This window comes from Peromyscus maniculatus, chromosome 7 (assembly GCF_049852395.1).
Source record: "Peromyscus maniculatus bairdii isolate BWxNUB_F1_BW_parent chromosome 7, HU_Pman_BW_mat_3.1, whole genome shotgun sequence".
Lineage (NCBI taxonomy): Eukaryota > Metazoa > Chordata > Mammalia > Rodentia > Cricetidae > Peromyscus > Peromyscus maniculatus.
In genome coordinates this window covers 80,812,262-80,832,180 of record NC_134858.1, presented here as the reverse complement: position 1 = coordinate 80,832,180, position 19,919 = coordinate 80,812,262, and the positions used below count along the sequence as shown (strand labels likewise).

The window sequence follows — 19,919 nt, the reverse complement described above, 5'->3', positions numbered from 1 at the left end:
TACTTTAATGACCCCTTAAAACCAACCATTGTGAAGCCTTTGTGTTGGTGGCCTTCAATTCCCTCTCTCATAGCTATCACAGAGGCGTCTCATGTGTCTAAGCCCTTATTCAAGTTTTCCACAAGGTGTTACATGTCTTCTCTATCTTGGTTAATGTCCACTCTGAAAAAAAGTCTGATCTACCTGTGGTGATTTGAACAGGAATGGCCCCCACAGACTCATGTGTTTGAATGCTTGGCCATAGGGTGTAGGTAGAGTTTTTCTGTCCCACCAGCCCACTTCCAAATAACCACACTAAGTCTTAAGATTAATTATACATGATTGACCAATAGCTCAGGCTTATTGCTAACTGGCTCCTACATTTTAAACTAAACCATATTCCTTATTTATGTTCTGTCATGTGGTGGTGCCTTTACTAGCATGGCATGTTCATCTCCTGTTCCTTCATCATCTGCGGGTGACTCCCCCAACTCCACCCTTCCTCTTCCCATCATTCTCAGTTTGGCTTTCCTGCCTAACTTTAACCTGTTCAGCTATTGGCCAGTTGGCTCGTTTATTAACCAATTATGGTGACATACATTTACACAGTGTAGGGAAGGATTATTGCAATAGGGAGTAGCGCTATGAGGAGGTGTGGCCTTGTTGGAGGAAGTGAGTCACTGTGGAGGCGGGCTTCCAGGTCTTAATATGTTCAACTATGCCTAGTGTGGCAGTCTCCTTCTGCTGCCCGCAGATCAAGATGTAGAAGTCTCAGCTCCTTCTCCAGCACCATGTCCGCTTGCAAGCTGCCACATTTCTTGCCTTGAGGATAATGAACTAAACCTCTAAAACCATAAGCCAGGCCCAGTTAAATGCTTTCTTTTATAAGAGTTGCTGTGGTCTTGGTGTCTCTTCACAGCAAGAAACCCTAACTAAGATAACACCTTAAAGTCCTTTAGCCATGTACCTTAGAAAAGTTATCACACCTCTCTTGTCAGTCAGCCTAGGTTTCCCCTGGCTGGCAAACAAGCATCATCCTATCAAGTGCACAGTACAAGTCAAATGAGGAAGCATGTGGTATGTGCTCAGAATGGTGCCTGCCTCTAGCAGAGGCTCAGGAAGTGACAGTGCCTTCATGATCATCTCTGCCCTAAAAACTTCATGGGGTCCTAACCCATCTTCCCAACTCTGGCTCCCCTCAGTTTTTCTGTGACATTCTCTGGCCCCTTCAGGACTCCAGTTCCATAGAGTATTTGTCCCTCACAGCCTTCCTGTCCTTGTTTCCTTTTAGCTTGCTGTTCATGGGGAAAAGATAAATAGTCTTTTTAGTTCACCAACTTCTAGAGAGAAAGTGTTTTTTGAGCTAGTGCCTAAAAGGAACACAACAGCTTCATCTCTTTGATTTGTACCGGGGTGATGACTAGACCCTAGACTTTGAGCAGGTGCTATTCCAGGACAAACCTTGGTGGGAGGTGGTGACCAGTGTTGTATGAGAGAAGAACATGAGTTAGTAAAGTGGGTGATGGTTTCTGAGAGGTCATGCTGGGATTTTGCATCCTATAGGCCTTTTGCAAGGTGAATGTCTCTAGTTTCTCCTTAAGAGATGGATTCTCCTTTCTCCCTCTTTGAATCTGGGCTGGCTTAGTGAGTTGCTTGGATGAATAAATTAATGTAGCTCTCAAAGCTTTGGCTTAATAGATTCTAAAGCACTGTTTGCAATCTTGGAATGATTCCTCTAAGAATATTGTTTTACCAGATCTCGTGACACAGACTTATAATTGTAGGCTATAATTTAAGGCCAGCCTGGATACCTTGATAGGAACTGGTCTCAAAGAAAAAGGGGATCGATCTTGAGTTCAGTTCCCAGCAACTCCTTCCCCAAATCAAAAACAAAAGCAAGCCCAACAACAATACCTCAGAACACTGCTTAAGGCCACCTTATTGTCAACTAGCTCATGCTGGTTATTTAGGGGCGGCCACATCACCACACTCTGGCTCACAGCCCCAGCTGAGCCCAGGTCCCAATCTGCCACAGGGATGGATCCACTAATGATGCTGAAAGAAATAAATAAAAGAATCCTCCAGACAACTGATATAATTGTAGGAAAAATAATAAATTGCAATGCTTTTAACCCTGCAAACCAATAGCTTCATAATCTGGTTCCAGTCTTCTGCAACAGTTCAACTTTGTATTGCTGTCATTGAAGTTGCATCAGGGAGAGTGGGTTAGACAATATTAACATCATAACTTTCTTAAACCTAGCATTCAGGATGTAGAAGCAAGCAGATCTCCATGAGTTCCAGGCCATCCTGGTCTACATAGCAAGTTCCAAAACAGCCAGGGCTACATAGTGAGACCCTGTCTCAAAAAACAAACAAACAAACAAATAAAACCAAAACAAGAAACAAACAAATGTAAAAAATGTAACTTTTATCACAGTGTTATCCAAGCCATCTTGAATCTTCAAAGTTATGGTAAATCTGTATGTAATATTCACAGTAAATTTTAAAATGGGAGGAGCTAATTCAATGAATATCACTTAAATTCGAATTTTAAGTTCCAATATGAAATGTATGGGAATTCAAGAAGCCAAATAAGCATTTCTATTAGCCAGGAGCTGCTGGCATAGCATTCAACACATGGGAGTCAAAATGTGAGTCTCATAGAGACTTTGAACATGTGTTGTTACCCTAGTCAGTTTGATCAGACATGCTAAATGATAGAGTATTCCTGCTGACTGAATAAAGAAACAAACACACGTCTGAAGGACTGATGGTAGAGTTAGTCACCAGCAAGCAAATTTCACCTGGACGTAGCATCTTGGCAATTTTTTTTTAACTTCAGTTACTTTTCCCCTGAGTGCTCTATTTATCAACATACTTTAATTCCAATAGAAAGCACCCAGAGGGTACCTTACAATAAACAACAGAGGGTTCAGCTGATAAAGGCTCTTTCAGCCAAGCCCAAGTTCGATCTACAAGATGGGAAGGAAAAAACAGGCTCCCTGCAAGTTATCCTCTGACCTCCACATGTGTCCTGGGACACAGCTGTGCCCTGCCTCAAAAATAAATGTAAAAAAAAGTAATAAGTAAAATAAACAATGATACAATGACATTCTGTCATCCTTTGTAGACTAATAGATTGGCTGGCTATGTGAACCTGAGAACTGATACTGAGGGGCTGCAAGGGATGTTCCAGAAGTGGAAATCAGGCAGAATGGCTGGTTGAGGGGATTTCACAAACCACCTGGCCTGTGTCAGCCTTTCTACTGAAGGAAAGGAAAAGTCTTAAAGTTTCCAGTGTGCTTAAGGCCTAAGGAAATATGCTTACACACCATCTTTAGGGCTGGGGTAGTGAGAAATGTCTTGTGATTTTCCTCTTTGTGGCAAAGTATATTTTATCTTTGTATCACTTTTTTGTGCTGTCAGGTCTCTGGAAAACTTACTTCTTCCTGTCCAGTGTTTGTTAGATATCTCTTCTGGTAGAATTTAGACGTTTCTCTTATCACAACCACACTCACATTGCACTTCCGCCCCAACAATGAACTCAGCTGGCTCCTAGTTCTGGAGCTAACACTGGTTGGTCCCTCACAGAAAAAATCATGACCCCTTGGTGCCTGGCTGACTGGCAGACCCCTCAGAAACTACTGGGTTTATTATTATTATTAAAATGTCACAGGCTACTGTGTCCAGAGCATTTGATTTTTGCCTTTTTAGAAATGAGAAACCTACATTCTTCCTTTTCAGGTGATATCATAGTTTTTGTTATTTAAGCCCAGGAAAATTCCTGTACTTAGGTGAGTTTATAAAGTTAACAACTTTTGTCATTTATTTATGTGCTACAATTTGAATAGGGAGTTCTGCTAAAAATACACATCTTGTAAATAATGCTGTTAGCAATGCATGCTTTCAATTTTTAAAAGAAGACTTTTTGCTTTTTGGTATTTATTATTTTCAGTATTAAACATTAAACTCCAGTTTAAAGATAGACATAAACATTCTCCCCCTGGTTGTTTATAAGCAAAACACACTTTGCTTCTTCATTAAAATAGAAATACCCCTCCTAGTATATTTTTGGAATCTATTGGACCTTTTGTTTTGTTTTTGTTTTTTTGAGACAGGGTTTCTCTGCATAGTTTTGGTGCCTGTCCTGGATCTCACTCTGTAGGACCAGGCTGGCCTTGAACGCTCAGAGATCCACCTGGTTCTGCCTCTCGAGTGCTGAGATTAAAGGTGTGTGCCACCACCGCCAGGCTGCTATTGGACCCTTTGAAGGGACTTGTTAACTTTACTATGAGAATCCCTGATCTACCACTCTCCTTTCTACTGCTATATGAGAATGTAAATAACCTTTGCACATGGGCCTGGTGGCTTCTAGTTGCATTCTGGTTTCTGTCCATGAAGTCTGGCTCAGCTGAAATTTCTTCAGTTAGAACTACCTCTTTGTGATGATTTAAAAAAGAATGACCTCCATAGGCCCATATATGAGTGGAATTATTTGAAAGGATTACAAGGATTAGAAGGTGTGGCCTTGTTGGAATAGGAACTGTGTCACTGGGGGTGGGTTTTGAGGTTTTCAAAAGCCTGCAGATTAGGATGTAGTGGGTTTTTTTTTTTTGTTTGTTTGTTTTTAACTCTTTACTCTTTGGGAGGCCTGCCACCCAGCACCCAAATAAATACAAAGGCTTATTCTTAATTATGAATGCCCAGTCTTAGCTTGGCTTATTTTTTGCCGGCTTTCTTTAACTTAAATTATCCCATCTACCTGTTGCCTCGGGGCTTTTCCTGTCCTCTTCTGTAAATCTTCTTTCTTTCTTTCTTTCTTCCTTCCTTCCTTCCTTCCTTCCTTCCTTTCTTTCTTTCTTTCTTTCTTTCTTTCTTTCTTTCTTTCTTTCTTTCTTTCTTTCTTTCCTTTTTTCCCCCCTGGAGCTGAGGACCGAACCCAGGGCCTTGTGCTTGCTAGGCAAGTGCTCTACCACTGAGGTAAATCCCCAACCCCCTCTCTTCTGTAAATCTTACTCTTACACTGTGGCTTGCTGTGTAGGTGGGTGGCCGGAGTCCTCCTGCTTCTCAGGCTGCTTCTTCTTCCTCCCAGATTTGTCCTTTTATATGTGCTCTCTGGCTGCCATGCTGTCTATCTCTCTCTCCTGCCTTGCTATTGGCCATTCAGCTATTTATTAGACCTGTCAGATGTTTTAGACAGGCAAAGTAACACAGCTTCACAGAGTTAAACAAATGCAACATAAACAAAAGTAACATGCCTTAAAGTAATATTTTACAACAATGTAGCTCTCAATTACTGCTCCAGTGCCATGCATTCCTCCATGCTTCCTGCCGTGATGATGACAGACTAAACCTCTGAAACTGTAAGCAAGCCCCTGGTTAAATGCTTTCTTTATAGGTTTCTGTGGCCATGGTGTCTCCTCACAGCAACAGAACAGTGACTAAGACACTACCTGCACTGTTCTAATAACTGTGGCTTTGAACTCCAGCAGCAGAGCTCTGGCTTTGCTGTTGAGCCGGAAGACATAAGAAAAATGAGCCACCTGTCAGACAGAGCCAAGGATGGGCTGCAGAGCCTACAGTATTAATCTCAAAATGCACTGCAAACCACACTGCTGTGCTTCCAAATTACCAGGCAGACTTCTCCTTACTCAACTACAAGTGGCTTTCTTAGTTTTTTTTTTTTAGAAGATGGATTATTTTCTCATACAATATATCCTGATTATAGTTCCCCTCCCTTTACTCTCTTATTTTTTTAATCTTCATTATCACTCTATCCTGTCTTTAAACCACTGCCGAGCATTTGATCTTGAATACATTCAATCCTTCTGGTCTCCAGTGCCTCCTTCTGACCCTGTGAGAACAGTGGCACCCAGGGCAGACGTACTGCATGCTCAAGAGTTTCTTATGTACTGGGAGAAGAAGTAGAAACAGAGGCTACAATATCACCCTTGAAGGATAGTTAGTCTTGGCATCAGGACCACCTCACCAGGACCTTTGGCTCTTTCTCTCTCTGGATCCCTGTGTGATTGTTCACGGATGGAAATCTGGCTTTCTACAGCGTGTATTCAGTGTTAGCTCTCTACAGACAGAAAGCGTGCCTAGCTTGTTGTACTGCACAAAGGGATGGCTCACCTGACACCTGTTCTGAGGAGTTCTGACTTGATGCCATCTACAGGGTCCTCAAAAAGACTGCAACTTAAACCTAGGGCAGTGATGTGGAGCACTGAGACAGTAGTTCCGTAAATATTTATAGACGGTCTCGGCAGTTATTATTCTAGGAGGATAGCTAATGTAGAAAGGTTTGTAGGTGTGTGTGTGTGTGTGTGTGTGTGTGCAAGCTTAAAAATGAATGAAAAAAAAAAGAAATAAAAAGAAAAGGATATGACTGCTCCTAGATATGGTGGAGGAGAAAGTTTGTTGTAGATAAAAGGGAGAGCATGGCCAGAGGCAGAGACTTCTGGGAGAGTCCAGAGTGGACATGACCAGACTGAACTGGGCCTTGTGAGGAGAAGGGGAGGGGAAGGGAGAGAGGAGAAAGAGGAGAGAGAAACCAGGTGCAGCAGTCAGGAAGTCAAACATACAAAAGGGCAGGTAACCTAAATGGCTGGATTATATAGGGCAGAGCAACCCAGTCCCCTGGCCTAGAGAGTTCAGGGTAGGGTGCAGGCCATGCCAGCCAAGAGGACCCTGTAACAGGTAGGGACTGAGGGATGCTGGGAGAACCTGGTGTCACCTCAGCATTTGTCTCAGGGTTTGAGACTTAACAGAAAATTTAACTCACAAAGCGGACTTCTTCATCTTGGACATATCTCAGAACCATACGGAGCGTTTGAGGGCTTTGTTTTTGTTTGTTTGTTTTTTTCCCCAGTAGTGAGTATTGAACCCAGAGCTTCCAGTATGCTATGCACATGCTCTACCCCTGAACTATATCCCTAACTTCACCCCGTTTTCATTTTCTTTTCAGACAGGAACTCTCTGTCTGAAAAGAAAGGTACACCCCGAGTTATCCAGGCTATCCTGGAACTCACCCCACAGCCCAGGCAGGCCCTGAAGTTGTCCTTTTTCTACCTCAGCTTCCTGAGTAGCAGGGACTGCAGACGCCAGGTCCAGTTTGCAATGTTTGTTCATGCCCTAGACATCTCCCCTACTTAGTTTCCTTCATCACAAATTTGGACTCAATAGATAATAGATTCCAGTGGAAAATACACTTGTGTGGCCAATGTGATGTCTCCTACCTGTAAGGGTCTCCACGCAGTGCCCTCACAGAATGGTGAAATAAAGAGGCCAGTGCTAAGAGAGGGGGAAAAGCTAATTCTCCCACTCTGCAGAACGGCTGGGGAAGCTGAGGGTACCGCATGCCACGGGCTTAACACTGTGCTTCCTGTCAGGGCTGGAATGAAGAAGAGCGAGGATTCAAGTCACTCATTTACACCGAACATGCATTGACTGTCAGATTTTTCCACTCTGTGAAAAGCACCGTGTCCACAGAAGACAAGACATTTCAGCACACGTGTTTGAGGTCACCTGCTGATTGTCAGTGGAGTTAATTTTCATTGGCTATAAAATCAAAAGTCTATGAGGGCAAAATAAAAATGTATACAAAGAGAGGGAAAGAGGCCAGTAATATCTGAGAAGTTCTCCTTTACCTCATGGAGGCATTGCTGATGCATTAAATGTTTGGCCAGAAAAGGAAAGGTCATCCTCAATGCTGGCTTTCATTCTAGAATTGGCCCTCCCTTTCCAGACCTGGGTCTAGACCGACCTCTTCCTGACCTCTCCCTTGGATGTCTACCTGCCCTGTCTCCTCCCCACTCTCAGGGGATTTCCCAATCAGAGGCATGCTTTCCTTTGTTCTTTGCTATTCAAGTGTCTGCCCAGCTTTATCCACCCCTGGTACACAGCATGGTTAAGGCATAGAATTATTGGAGTTAGCAGATTTTTTTTTCCTGTGACAATTATTGATGGTTCATTCACACACAGTTGATCTAACAGCCGCACTTATCCAAGCGGCCACATAGCTCCAGTCCCATTATCGGTCAAGATCTCAAACTCACCTCCAGTCACGGGTCATCCTGATTGCCTGTATTACAAAGGCAGTCTCGTTTTCTTCTAATGCAGCAAATATACTGTGGACACAGAGCTAGAGGAGGCTGGCTAAAAGCTTATCCATTTATTGACTAAAGGCAGGCAGGCCATTCCAGGACCATTTCTCATGTATCCCAGCAAATGGAAGTGTGATTGCATTTCTGCACATGGAAAGTGCATTTCTGATGTCAAATTAGAAAACTGTAGAACTATCGTTATCCAATCCATTTTAGGGATAATGCTTGCTTTCCCATACCCTGGCTTTACACTTACTTCTTCAAAGACTGCAAGGCATTTTGCTGACATCCATATTTTACAGATAAGGGAGGCAGGATGATAAAGTCCTTTGTGGTAAGGGGAGAAAACTCAAAAACAGCAAATCAGGGGGAAAAATAGAAATCAGACTGTGGCTGTAAGTTCAAGAGCCCTGGGGATTAGTCAAATCTTCTGGATGTTCACTTAACTCATGTGCTCACCTGTCGAAAGCATACGTTTCTTTAATTCTCTATGCATTTCTTAAAACTGTGCAAATTGAAAACTAGGACTAAATCTTTTAAAAAGATTAGAAGGGCTAGAAAGATTGCTCAGTGGTTAAGAGTGCTTATTGCTCTTACAAAAGAACCAAGATCAGTTCTCAGCACCCACGGGGCAGCTCACAGTTCCTCCTGGAACTCCAGCTTCATGGGGAGCTGATGTATCCGGCCTCCCCAGGCACCTGAACTCACATCCACACCTCCCCCCACAGTGATACACACGGATATGTATAAATAAATCTTTAAAGTGTGTAGATTCTTAGAGCTAGAAGAGCCTCACAAAGTGTGAGCTTTAGCTTGGAGAGACGGCCACAGTGTGGCACCCTTGAAGCCAATGGGACAGCTGCACTCTAAGCCTGCCTGACTCTCAGTGGGGCCTGCTCCTTGTTTCCACAAATATTCACAGTGGGTCATCAGTCATGCACATGACAGATGTGGCCCTTTGTTATAGAAACAGATGATTCTCATTAGTCTTATTAATGGCATTAAGATAAATCACCCTTCTGTTCAGCAAGGATTGAATCAAAAGGGCTGGACTTCATTTATGCAAGACAAATGACTCCTAAGGTAACTTAGCAAGGCATTCTTTACATTCATAATTTGTTTTCTTTTTAACTCTTTGTTCTTTGAGGGGTCCACCACCCAACTCCCGAATAAATACACAGAGGCTTATTCTTATAAATGCCTGGCCTTAGCTTGGCTTATTTCTAGGCAACTTTTCTTAAATTATCTCACCTTTTGCCTCTGGGCTTTTATCTTTTTCAAATTCTATATATCTTTACTTCTTACTCCGTGGCTGGCTGTGTAGCTGGGTGACTGTTCTCCTACATCCTCTTTTCTCCTTTTCATGCTCCTCCTATTTATTCTCTCTGCCTGCCAGGCTATTAGCCCGTTCAGCTCTTTATTAAACCAATCAGGTGTTTTAGACAGACAAAGAATCACAGCTTCACAGAGTTAAACAAAAGCAACATAAAAGAATGCAACACATCTTTGCATCATTAAACAAAGGTTCCACAGCATCAACAAAGGTAACACAATTTTAACTAATACACCACAACAATCATTAGGATCAGGCAATAGCTGGTTCTCTGGCTCTGGCTACTCCCTCTGGCTTCAGGGCAGGCCGAACATTTTTCTTACTGTGCTCCACACCTGGTTTAGGTCCCCTGTGCTGGTTGTATGATCATCATCTTTGTCTTACCTTCCATCTGGGGGACAGGAGACTGGCCATCCTTGGCACATAGTAGGCAGTCAAGTGAGAATTATCCACTTAATTGAGTCTGTATTCTAGTTTGGATAGATAATGCGTGAGTTTGGAGGGCAATATTTTAACCTGTTTCTCCCTATGTAAAGGTAGGTGTGTTAGGGATGGGTCACCCTGACTGTCCCTTTGGCTCCAAAATATTATTTTATCCTAGTTTTAGCCTCAACTTGGATGCTACGGGATGTTCTATATGTTAAATGTGTTTTGCTCTGATTGGTTAATAAATAAAACACTGATTGGCCAGTAGCCAGGCAGGAAGTATAGGCGGGACAAGGAGAGAGGAGAATTCTGGGAAGTGGAAGGCTGAGGCAGAGAGACACTGCCAGCCGCTGCCAGCCGCTGCCATGACAAGTGAGAAGTAAGGTAACGGTAAGCCATGAGCCATGTGGCAACTTATAGACTAATAGATATGGGTTAATTTAAGATAGAAGAACTAGATACCAAGAAGCCTTCCATGGCCATACAGTTTGTAAGCAATATAAGTCTCTGTGTGTTTACTTGGTTGGGTCCGAGCAGCTGCAGGACTGGTGGGTGAGAGAGATTTGTCCTGACCGTGTGTGGGCCAGGCAGGACTGGAGAAAACTTCAGCTATACTTGGATTCAAAGCTTAATTTTCCCGAGAGAGGACAGCCCCTGCCCCAACTGCTCCATAAAAGGGTGGTATGTATCCTCTCTGCCCATTGTCCTCACTTGTAAAGGATAACAACAGCGAGGTTTGTCCTGTGGCTTACGTTAAATAAGGATGTGAGACACCTAGAAAACATTCGGAAGCACTCAACAAATGACAGTCATTGTTATTTTCACTGTTAGGTGACAGGTTTTCCTCTAATTGCTCAATCAATTTGCCTCCAATTAACTACAGTAAATAACTTAAATCTCCAATCTAAAAATAGTTATTATAGACTTCAATACTGAGCAAATCCAAATTCCAAACGACAGCTCAGCTACTTACTCCTGTGGTAACCCCAGAAGGGTCATGTGAATATCTAGAACCTCAGTATCCTCATCCATTAAAAATATGAAGCATTTTACTAGGGAGATGCCTGGGGGGGGGGTGACATCACTTGCCATGAAAGCCCAGTGACCTGAGTTCAGCTCCTCAGAACCCACATACAAGTCAGGCCTAATCGTGTAAGTACCTGTGCCTGCAGTGTGTTTGCGGGGGAGTGGGAGGCAGAGACGGCTCTAGAAACTTACAGGCCAGCTAGCTGGGTTCATGCAGTGCCAGGCAACCTCCTCTTGAAGTGGGAAAGCAAGGACTGCCACCCAGAGGTTGTCATCTGACCTCCACACACATGAACGCACATACACAGAGAGCACTTACATACACACTTGCATATCACACACACACACACACACACACACACACACACAATTTAAAAAAAATTAATTGCATCATTCTGCATCTTTGCTTCTCCATGGGATTTAGTATAGGTAAGGAACTGGCCAGCCAAATGCCTGAAGAAACCAAACATCATAAATTCACAGTGTCCCACAAAGGGAGACCTGAGGTTTTATAACTTCACCTCTGGGAAAGAGCACATGCTCTTTTGGCCTCTCTCGGGAAAATGTGTTCTCTCCTAAATTCTGTTTTCCTATTTATAGTATATAGTGACTTCTGCCAGCATCCCCCACAATGATGTCACTCTCCAACCCCACCTTTACCTGGGAACTCCCGGTTGATCAGGGATCTGACAATAAGTGGGTGGGAAATGTGTTTGGAAAGGATGGTCATTGGACCCTACTTCCAATGATGATGCAGTGAAATACAAGTGCCTGTGTCATGTGGACCATTGCACAACACAGAAACCATTCTTACTGGTCTTCAAACTGCAACTTGATGTCTTAAGGGTGTCTATTGCTGTGATAAAACACCATGATCAAAAGCAACTTGGGGTGGACAGGTTTTATTTGAGCTTACAAATCCTGGATCACACTCCGTCACTGACAGGAGTGGGCAGGATCTCGAGGCAGGAACCTGGAGGAGAAAGATCTGAAGCAGAGACCATGGAGGAACATTGCTTTACTTGGTCCTCATGGCTTGCTCAGCCTGCTTCAATACACAATTCAGAAACACCTGCTGAGGGTGGTACTACTTACCAAGGGCTGGGCTCTCCCACATCAATAATTAATAATAATAATAATAATAATAATAATAATAGCCTACAGACTTGCCCACAGGCAGTCTGATGGAGGTGTTTTCTTAATTGAGGTTCCTGTGTCCAGATAGCTCTAACTTCTGTCAAGTTGACAAAAAAAAGACAAAAAAAAACCCTAACCAGCATCCCTGAGATGTTTTGGCAACAAACAAGTTTACCTAGGGTAAACTCAATTCTTTTCTCTTGAGCTCACACCATCAGAAACCACGAAGAGGCAGCTCAAATCTACCTGGTTTCAGAGGAGTCCACTTAGCTCAGTATTGCACATTTGTTAAACAAATCCTCCAACAATCTGCAAAATGTATCGAAACAGAATTCGTCTAGTCACTGGGTGAGAAGTGCTGGAATTACTGATTCTATGAGTTTAGCAGACACTGGCCAGCACCACCCACCTCCATCCTTCCTGGCCACCAAGGATCTGTGGGTACACCTCAGGGATATCTCATTATCATTGGCTCTTATCATTGGCTGCAAATATGCTTTATCGTTTCAAAAGTACCTGAGACAATCAAGTTGTGGGGAGGAAAAGTTTACTTTGGCTCTTAGTTCTAGAAGTTTCAATTTCTCCTTGGTCAATTCTGTTGTTCCTGCAAGGCAGCACATCATGGTGGGAGTGTCTGTGGAGGCACTGGACTCATGGCCAAGAAGAAAAAAGAGAAAGAGGATGAGGCCAGGATCTCTTTGCCCTGTTCAAGGACTTGTCCACAGTAACCTAAAGGCTTCTCCCTAGATCCTGTTCTTGAATTTCCTACCACCTCCCCAGGCTGGGAAACGAGTCTTTGATGCATGTGCCTTTGGGAGACATTTCAAGGGCAACTCATGGCAGGTATGGGAAGAGGTTCTGCCCAGGACCATGGACAGCCAGTGTGTCTGGGACATTTTTTAACTGACAAGTGGGGGTGGATACCTCAGCAGGGCTGATTAACCACCAAAGCAAGCACCATCCAGCTGATGAAAGACAAAGCCAGACTGGGACTTTCGGAGCCAGGAATGAAAGCAATCTGCGGCTCAAAAAAGGGAACGTTTTGAAACTCTGCTTCATCCTTATCCCAGCATCAAACCTAGTATCAAAATCTGTCTGTTCGAGCATCTAGTGCTTCATTCTTAAAATGCCTGAAAAGCTATGTGAAGAAAAGGGCTGCAGTTCTTTTACATTTTATACTGGGTAACACAGGCTCATTTTAAACTATTATCTAGGTGTTTATAGTATACATTACAGCCTTTACTTTCTGGGTGTACTTCAGGGAAAACGGTGTGGAGAAGGGGTTAAAGTCACTCTCCACATCTGACAGTGTTTGTCCTCAGAGATCAGGCTCTTGTGTAAACTCGAGGCAATGTTTGCATGGACTTTGGAACCCTTACCTGAAGTTGCTCCTGGGGAAAACACACACACACACACACACACACACACACACACACACACACACACACACATTTGACATATCCTTTTCCCTAAAGAAACACCATTCAGAACATTTAAGGGATGTGAAACAGGGTCCTTTCTTACCAGAGCTTTGGCCCCGGAGAGGTGGAGGAAGGAAGGAAGTGGGCAGCACTGTGGGAGAAGGCAGAAGACTTCTGTGGTACCCAGGGAAAGTGCTTTATGCATATGTGATACTGTGGCTGAACACAGCCCCAGCTCGTAGGCTATGCTTTTCCTCTGTAAGTGTCCTCTGTGTGTCATCGTGTCCCCCCCCCCCCCCCCCCCCCCCCCCCCCCGCCTCCGCAAGACACAGGACATGATGAGCAGTCCAATCCTCGGAAGAGAGCTACTATAACGGCAGGCAGAGGACTGGGGGACAAGGGAGGGAGAGCCACCCAATCAGAAAGAGCTGACCTTTCCTGGGTTAGAAAGAGTTTCTCAGGTCTTTACCCGGGAACAAAGTGCACTGTGGGCCCTGCTGGGGTGCTGTTATAAGGGGCCAGACCTCAAGAGGATGACTGTAGGGTGCTCCTCATGAGGACACCCTCAGGTCCTTAGTTCCCAGATTGAGTGAGGAGCATGTGGCAGCTGCAGAGTCTCCAGACTCCCCCACGGTGAGGTTCCTAGAGCACTGTGGACTGAATACTCATGTTCCTGCAAAACTGACATGGCATGGTGAAGCCATACACCAGCTCACTGTCTTAGGAAGCAGAGCCCTGGGGAAGCAGCCAGGCACAGGAAAGTGCTAAATAACACTCACTGAATGGTGATCGGATTATGACCTTGAGAGCTAAGATTTGAATTTGCATTTCCTGTGGGAGTCAAACACAGGACCTTAGTGGAGCTACTAGCACTTCATTTCAGTGCATTTTAGTAGCACACTATTAATTTATAATAATTGGGACTTTAAGGAGGTCTAGATTTCTCATGATACACAGCAGGAAGGGAAAATCTACAGAAACATAGTATGATTTTGGAGAAATATGAATTCCTTTTTTTCCTCCTTTTTTAAAAAAATTTTCCTTCTCCTCTCTCTGTCTCCTCTCTCTGTTTGGGTATGTATGGTGAGGGTGGGGGTGCGGCGTGTGTCGAGGAGGCCAAGGTTGATGATGCTGGCTAACTTCCTCAGTCACTCTCCACCTTGTTTACTTATCCGAGTCAGGATTGGTCTCTGGACCTGGAGCATGCTAATTTGGCTGAGCTGGCTGGCAGGCATGGAAGGCCCAAAGCTCCTTCTGTGTAGTCAGTCCGTGTCCCCACCCCCCACCCCACCCCCAACCCCCGCCTCCGCTGAGATTATAGGTCTGGGCTTCCACAGCTGGTGTTTCGTGTGAGTGATGGGAATCCAGACTCAGGTCCTCATACAGGTGTGGCAAGCACTTTACTGATTAAGCCACCACCCCACCCCCTCTTCTGCTCTTACCCACCCCCATCACCCAATCTCCTTTTCTTCTTGCCTTGGAAGATGTGCTACATTTAACAAGGAACTTCAGCTCACCGGGCACATCAACACGGAGGCCCTGAAGGGCTTCCTACAACCCTACCCTATGAAAATACTGAACGAGACACCATGTCACGCTGGGGAGTGTGAATGATGCCTGGAAGTGTAAATGATGCCCGGAAGTGCAGAGCCTGTCCTTGCCCTGTCGTGAACAGTCTTGAGGAAATACTGCACAACTGCCTCGTCAGCAGAATCTGAAGTTGCTCGATGTTGGTGTGGACGCTTTTTCCTTCAAAGCATCATTTCCTGCTCATTTTAAACTTCCAATTTGAAAAGAGGAGCCGCGAACATTCTACACATCTCGCATTTTAGAGCTGGAAGGTTCTAAAGAGAAGTGTTTTAAGCTTTCCGCTATGATCCACAGTAAGAAAAACACCCACATATGACCCCTTCACATGCCAAGATCCAACACTAATTTCTATACGTTCTCTGGCTTGTTGTTTATCCTTTTTTAAATTGCATTTTTATTTATTTTGTGTGCATGAAGGTAGAGGGCACTTATCCCAGAGAATGCCTACGGGGTCAGAGAACAACTTGTAGATTCAAGTTGCCTTTTTCTGTCAGGTGGTCCCAGGGCCCAAACTCAGGTCATCAGCTTGGTGTCAGGCCCTTTTACCTGCTGAGCAATCTCACGGGCCCTTATTTGTTGCTTATTCTAATTCATAATTTAGTATTTGCTTTGACCCATTAGGTTGGGTCCAAGTTTAAAAAATGCTATCCAAATTACAAATTCAAATTAACTTGTCCAGGGTCACACAGGAATCAGTTATGGAGAAACATGTGAGGGAAAGCAAGGACTAGAACTCAGGTCTCCAGTTCATGGACTTTTGTGGGCGCCATGGGCCCTGGCCCCCGACTGTGAGTGGCTGCAGCCTTGCTTGCTGACCTTTACCAGATGTCCTCCCTATTCAGATTCCCTGCCGGTCTCCTTCTCACCTAAGGATCACCGGAGAGCTTACTGGAGGTTCTTTGTTCCTACATCCTGTATGTGGTGTAAACAACATAGATGCGAGAATGTAGAACATTGGGCCTAGAATATAGACCATTGGTAGCGAACTTCTGCCCTCCGGGGATCCTCCATTTGTGTTGTAAGCCTGTATTTAAGGTTTCTTCCCTCTTTCAATAAACGGCATTCGGCATTCAGTTGTGGCGAATGACTCGCTGTCTCTTGTCTCTATTTTTTAATCCGCAGCCCTTTGCTCGGACATGGTGAACAGGTATCGGTAATGCTACAGACTTTCATGGCATGGGTCAATTACTGGATTCAGTAACAAGGCATTAGATAAGTATTTTTGGAGTAGACACTGTTTGATGGAGCCAAAGTGACTAATTAGTAGTTCACAGTTATTCAAACCATTGCTGGTAGTGGTCATCCCTCTCCAACTCATGTTATCAGAAGGTAAAGCCAGGGTAACCTTCATTCTCCATATTCATCCATCCATCCATCCATCCATCCATCCATCCATGCATCCATCCATCCATCCATCCATCCATCCACCCATCCATCCATCCATCATCCACCCATTTATTCATTCACTCACTCTCCCTCCATCTGCTTTATAGACCTAATGTTGAAGGGCAATGAGGTTGGACTTACAAAGATAGTTGAGTCTCACGTCTATACCAAAGGGAATCCCAGTCCAGGAATTTACGATGTAAGCGATACTGATGCAGATTCAGCATGGACTTGTAGGGTGCCACAAAAGAAGACACTTAGATCAGCATGAGGAACCCAGGAAGATCGCCCAAAGTGACACTTGAGTCAGGTAACGAAGAAAGTCTGGCAACCAGCTTGCCATAACTTAGGCCGTGGATCTCAACCTGTGGGCTGAGGCCCCTTTTGGAGTCGAAGGACTCTTTTCCCGGGGCTGCTAAGACCATCTGCATATCAGATATTGACATTACAATTCTCAACAGTAGCAAAATTATAGCTATGAAGTCGCAATGAAAATAATTTTACGGTTGGTGGTCACCACAACATGAGGAACTGTATTAAAAAGTTGGAGGGAGCATTAGGAAGGTTGAGGACCACTGCTTTAGGCAAAAACCATAAAAATCAGAGAAAATGGGAATTTCAAGGGAGAGAGGTAGCCAGACTCAGTGGAGAGAGGCACTGATGGGGGGCTGTGGAGAATGAGATTACCAAAGTGAAGACATAAAACACTCTGTGTACTGAGATATTCTGGCTCACATACACAAATGTTCTACCATTTTGGGAAGCACAGGAAAGACCTTCCAAATCTGTTTATGTTTCAGACTGTCTTGTGAGAAGAAGGCGTTCCCCTTAAAGGGTTGTCATCAGGATTAAGTGTGAACACACAGGCAGAGTGCCTCGTCTAGTTTCTGACACTCATTAAACATTTGACAAATTATTTTTAACTCCAGCAGCCTTTGGTTCTTCCTGTGTGGGTTGTAGCTCACAGTACACTAAATGTCAGGTTTTTTTTCTGGGTTTATATTTCCTGATATTTTGTATTTGCATAAGAAAAAATTTTGTTTTCTAAACTCCCCTGATTTCTTCAGGGTTTTATTTGATGATAATGTGGGCTGCAGCCACCTCCTTCTGTCATGCTTGGAAGGCAGTGGCCCCTGAACAGCTGTTGGTGACATTTTTTTTCCTCAGCAGAATGGCCCAGCATGGATCCCATCAGATGGCAGAGCCGGAACAACCCAGGAGAAGCTGGAGCTCATTTACATGATATTCCTCCTGTACACTCCAGTGAGGAGGATTTGGAAAAGGTTATCTGTAGGAAAAGCCACAGAGGCAGAAAAATACGGGGAGGTTGCGGAGGCCCTGGGGGGCAGTAATAAGGCCAGGCAGCGTGGCAGATCTCCTCTGAGTCTTTGGTGCATGTTTTTCTCACTGTATTCTCATCATGGCTATGTGAGAATCGCTTACTGTCCTTGTTAACTGAGGAGGAAGACACATCTCAGTGACATTAATTGCCTTGCCCATGATGCGCAGAAAGGCTTTGCATCTGTGTCTTTCTCATTCCCGAGTTCAGTCTCCTCCTGGGAAGAAGAACAAAGCCTCAAGGAAGCTGGGCCGGACTCTTTAACAACCTTTGTGTTCAGGGACCAGCTCTCCTCCCCTGCAGCACTCTGAAGTTAGAGAAATGATCTCTCCACTCCCTTCCACCTCGCAAATGCTGCCTTCCACGATTCAGAATGGAAACAAATGCACAGGCTCTCTATTTGCTTGGAGCCAGATAGTATCTCTGACTCTATTTTGTGTGTGAATTTTTACCCGGCGTTTGATTATGAAAATATCACCTTGATTCAATAATCATTAGTATTTTGTCATTTTCGATTCTTTGGTACATCTGTATTCACTATTAATTATCAAGTTCATTTTTTATGTCAAGCAATAGACACCTTAAGACTTCACCCTTGAAAATTTCATCAGGAATTATAATAGATACTAATAAGCTGCTTTTGCTATAAGCCACTGATGCCTCCCTCGGGTCCACGTGGTAACGAAAGCCGAAAGAAAGCCTGGCATGGGTGTCTTCATTCCTGAGTATCTTCTTTGTTCCAGATCAGACTCCTGCTTAACTCTGAACGGGATTGGGGCTTGTCAATCACGAAGGTGCATCCATTTTAAAGTAGGTATGCTATGTTATCCACACAGTGGCTGCACCTGAATCTCCTGCCATTTCAGCTACTGACTTGGGCTTTACAATCACCAGCCACCTGGCAGGAACCATCTCTGCCTCTGCAGCCAAATGTTGTTTTTAACTAAGTCTCTATTGTTCAATTTTACCAACAAATACTTGGGAGTCAGATAATGGGATGAAAACTTGTTAGCTCAGAGAGGCCAAGACGCAACCAGCTGACCTTCCTCCTTACCTGGAGACCCAGCAAGAGAATGTCCTTCCATTGCGTCTCTCTGTCAGTCTTCTAGAATCCCTTTGACTCTCTATGACTCCTTTCTGTCAACTAGTTGCTGGCTCTGCCTCCTGACCCAAGGTTTTATTTAATTAATGCAGACTCAGGGGTTCATGGTGTGATGAAATATCCCTCAATACAGGCAATACCTACTGTTGTTGGATTGGAACCTCCAGTTCACTCCTGCACGTCTGAGAAGCCCCATTCCTGTCTTTCCGAACCCCGCCCTCTCAGAGAATTTCCAAACAAAGGGAAGGTGCCAAAAAGCCCACTTCCGCATTCCACTATGGCAGCTCCTCCTCTGAAGTTGCCAGCCGCCCAAGACCCCTCCTGCAGCATTCTGCTTTTGACTACACTTGGGTACAAACCCAGCTTGTGGCAGACACATCATCACCCCTCGCCTACAACCTATATAAGCTCCCTGCTTTAGTTTGGGTGTGTGGCTTCTCTGGCCTCAATCTTTGGGACTGGAAAACCCACCTGGAAGTTGCTTTGCTCAAATAAACCTGTTGTTATATTTTTTCAGTTCAGCTTGATCTGGCTTACTGTGTCAGTGGAGAAACCTATTATTGGGGGGACAGAAAACCTATTACCTACCTTGTGTCATTTCCTTTCAGTGCTGAAGGTGCCAAGAGTCATTGTTCTACCATGGGGCAGTGGTGGCACATGCCTTTAATCCCAGCACTTGGGAGGCAGCAGCAGGTAGATCTTGAGTTCATTCAAGGTCAACCTGCTCTACAAAGCTAGTTCCAGGACAGACAATACAAAACCCTGACTTGAAAAAAAGCCATTGTTCTAAACCTACACAAGCCTTAGATTACAAAAAGTTCAAAGTCTTGTAAGACAGAACACTCCTACAAATGAAGAAAATTTTCTCTGTTGGAGAGACAGAACCCTGGAACAGAAGTGATCATCTAATAGGAACCACATAGCTCCTCCCAATTGAGGACAATGATAACACCTTCTTTGGACCACTTTGATGACCAAAACCAGAGATAACCAGATACATTTTTAACCAAGGCTGCTTCATTTTATATACCTGTTGCCTCTGCCACAACTTTTCCTCATTAAATCTAAAGCA

At 44.2% G+C, this 19,919-nt stretch overlaps 1 long non-coding RNA gene across 1 annotated transcript in view; it reads right to left on the bottom strand.

The window, feature by feature from the left end:
* The window catches only part of LOC121831130 (uncharacterized), a 37,741-nt gene extending 18,760 nt beyond the window's left edge, over nucleotides 1–18,981 (bottom strand). Inside the window, exon 1 of the long non-coding RNA XR_006074528.2 lies at nucleotides 18,800–18,981. This is a non-coding gene — a long non-coding RNA (uncharacterized LOC121831130). The remainder of the gene's footprint in view (nucleotides 1–18,799) is intronic.
* Between the last annotated feature and the right edge of the window lie 938 nt (nucleotides 18,982–19,919).